At 38.8% G+C, this 3,599-nt stretch overlaps 1 non-coding gene across 1 annotated transcript; it reads left to right on the top strand.

Moving 5' to 3' along the window:
• Window positions 1–3,094: 3,094 nt before the first annotated feature.
• On the top strand, window positions 3,095–3,201 carry LOC114388770. Its single transcript, XR_003661567.1, has one exon. It is a non-coding gene; the product is annotated as a small nucleolar RNA R71 (small nucleolar RNA).
• The last annotated feature ends 398 nt before the right edge of the window (window positions 3,202–3,599 follow it).

Here is a 3,599-nt window from a genome sequence, read left to right as displayed (position 1 = left end):
TTGTATATTCTAAATGCTTTACTATGTAAGGAATACCCAAGGAAGATACCTTTATCTGCCTTGGCATCAAACTTTCCTAGACTTTCTTTTCCATTGTTTAGAACAAAACATTTACATCCAAAAACATGCAAATGTGCAATATTTGGTTTTCTATTGTTAAAAAGTTCATATGGGGTTTTCTTAAGAATAGGTCTAATTAAGGCTCTGTTCATAATATAACATGCGGTGTTAACCGCTTCTGCCCAAAAGTATTTTGGAAGAGGTGTGTCATTTAAAAGAGTTCTAGCAATTTCTTCTAGGGCTCTATTTTTCCTTTCTACTACTCCATTTTGTTGGGGTGTCTTGGGTGCAGAAAAATTGTGTTCTATACCATATTCATCACAAAACATTTCAAAATCATTGTTTTCAAATTCACCTCCATGATCACTTCTGATGGAAATGATTTTGAGATTCTTTTTGTTTTGAATAACTTTGGCAAGTCTTCTAAATGCATGAAATGCATCATTCTTATGAGTAAGAAATAAAGTCCAAGTATATCTAGAATAATCATCAACAATTACTAATGCATAGTAACTTCCACCAAAACTCATGACCCTAGATGGCCCAAACAAATCCATGTGTAATAATTGTAATGGTTGAGTGGTAGAAACAATATTTTTATATTTAAAGGATACTTTTGTTTGTTTACCTTTTTGGCATGCATCAGATAACTTATCTTTTTCAAATTTTAATCTAGGCAATCCAATAACTAGATCTTTTGAAATTAACCTATTTAGATGATCCATGTTAATATGAGTCGCCGCTGTGGCTGCCTCACTGGCTTAGCTCCATCCTCTAAAAGTATCCTATGCATGCAGGTAGATGGTCTAATACCAGGAATGTCTGCTAAAGTCCATCCAATGGCCTTCTTGTGCTTCTTGATCACTAGCAACAACTTCTCCTCTTGCTCAGCATCAAGGGAGGCAGAGATGATCACAAGGAATTTTTCCTTGTCCTCCAAGTAAGCATATTTGAGGGTTGCTGGTAAGGGCTTCAACTCTGGTGTGGGTGGTGGCTGAACAGTAGGAGGAACCAGGGTAGGAGAAGAAGAAGGTTCCTCGGCCTGTACCTCATAAAGCAAGTCAGAAGTATATGTACTTCCTGCAACATGGTTAGTGCATTCTTACTCTAAAAAATCAATATCAAGAGGTACAACACCAGACTCAAATTCAAATTCACTCTCAGCATAAAAATCAGATACAGGATCAAATTCAAACTTAGATTCAATGCATAAGGAATGACAAGTATGCAAATCAGATAAAAATGGATGTTTCCTACCATGAAGGACAAAATCAAAATCAAATATATAATCATCAACAATCTGATCAATTATCTCAGCACGAAAAACAAAATGATCCTCAGATGGATGTTTCATGGCATCAAGAATGTTAAAATGAACAACAATATCACCAAATTCCATAGACAATGTGCCAACATAAATATCTATCTTAGTTCGGGCTGTTTTCATAAATGGTCTGCCTAAAATAATTGGAACTGAACCATGGGAAAATCCCTCTTCCATATTAAGAACATAAAAATCAACAGGAAAAATAAGTTCACCAACCTGAACCAGCACATCCTCTATGAAACCTGCGGGGTAAGCAACACTTCTATTTGCCAAATGAATCACCACATCTATAGATTGCAAAGGTCCAAGAGATAAAGAATTGAAAATGGACAGAGGCATGACACTAACCGATGCTCCTAGATCTAGCATGGCATTCTCAAATTTACTGTTCCCAATAATGCAAGGTATATAAAAAGTACCTGGGTCCTTACATTTTTTCAGGAATGTGAGGAACAAATTTACCTATCAATGCCGACACGTTTCTACCCATGCTAATTCTTTCATTGCCCTTGAACTTCCTTTTGTGGGTGCACAGATCCTTTAGAAACTTGGCATATCTTGGAATCAGCTTGATGGCATCTAGCAGAGGTATGTTCACCTCTACTTTTCTTAAGGTCTCCAAGATCTCCTTTTCTGATTCTTCCATCTTTTTGTTTGGAATTGCTCTAGGTGGGAATGGAAGAGGGATAAAAGGCTGCGGTAAGTCAAAATTACTAGAAGAAGGTCCACCTGAATGAAAATTTTTGTTAGGAAGCTTTCTCTTTTGTGCAACTATCTCATCCTCTTTTTCAGGTGTAGAATGAAGCTTGACAGGTTCAGGTGCAGGTGTTACTACTGGTGGAGGCACTTGAATTTGGTTGCCATACCTCAAGGTGATGGCACTCACATTTTTTGGATTCTGCACAGCTTGTGAAGACAATTTGTCAAAATTTTGGGACTGAGCTTGGTTCATCTGAGTACCCATTTGCCCCATCTGATTTGTCAGACTCTGAATGGAGGCTCTTGTCTCTTGCTGAAATTGCATATTCTGGATGGTCATTTGTCTCACTAACTCTTCTAAGGAAGGTTGAAATTGCTTGTTGTCTTTGTTGTGACTGCTGCTGTATTGGAGGAGGAACATATGGCTTGCTTGGACCAGCAACATTCTGAAAATGAGGGACAGGCTATTGTTGTTGTGGAGGACTTGTCCATCTTAGATTTGGATGATTCCTCCAACCTGGATTGTATCTATTGCTTGAAAGGTCATAATTATTCTACTGCTGTTGGTTTTGCTGCTGAGGAGGTCTATTATAAATGTTTGCAGCATAAGCTTTAGGTTGCTCATTGACTCCAGATTGCTGCAAAGAAGGACATAGATCTGTATGGTGATCTGCAGAAGAACATATACCATAGACTCTTGCAACAGGTGTAGATTTCTGATTCATGGCAAGCTGAGTTGGTAGGTTGACCAAGGCATCAAGTTTTCCTTCAAGCTTTTTATTTTGAGTAGATGAAGATGAATCCGTGGACACCTCATGGATTCCTCTAAGAACAATAGCATAATTTCTTGCACTGAATTGTTGGGAGTTGGAAGCCATCTTCTCAATCAAATTCCTAGCTTCAGCAGGGGTCAGATCACCAAGAGCTCCACCACTGGCAGCATCAATCATATTCCTCTCCATGTTTCTAAGTCCCTCATAGAAATATTGAAGAAGGAGTTGCTCAGAAATTTGGTGGTGAGGACAGCTTGCACACAATTTCTTGAATCTTTCCCAGTACTCATACAAGCTTTCTCCACTAAGTTGCCTGATGCCTGAAATGTCTTTTCTGATGGCAGTGGTCCTAGATGCAAGGAAGACTTTCTCCAATAACACCCTCTTAAGGTCATCCCAGCTGAAAATAGACCTGGGAGCAAGGTAGTATAGCCAATATTTTTCCACTCCCTCTAGAGAATGAGGAAAAGCCTTTAGAAAGATATGATCTTCTTGGACATCAGGGGGCTTCATGGTGGAACAAACAATATGGAACTCCTTAAGATGCTTATGAGGATCTTCACCTGCAAGACCATGAAACTTGGGCAGCAAATGTATTAGTCCAGTCTTGAGAACATATGGAACACCCTCATCAAGATATTGGATGCACAAGCTTTCATAAGTGAAATCAAGTGCAACCATCTCCCTAAGAGTCCTCTCACGAGGTGGAGGTTGAGCCATGTTCTCGGTATGAAAGTTAG

Source organism: Glycine soja, chromosome 15 (assembly GCF_004193775.1).
Source record: "Glycine soja cultivar W05 chromosome 15, ASM419377v2, whole genome shotgun sequence".
Lineage (NCBI taxonomy): Eukaryota > Viridiplantae > Streptophyta > Magnoliopsida > Fabales > Fabaceae > Glycine > Glycine soja.
Note: the sequence above shows the minus strand (reverse complement) of the source record. Positions and strands in the feature narration are given on the sequence as shown.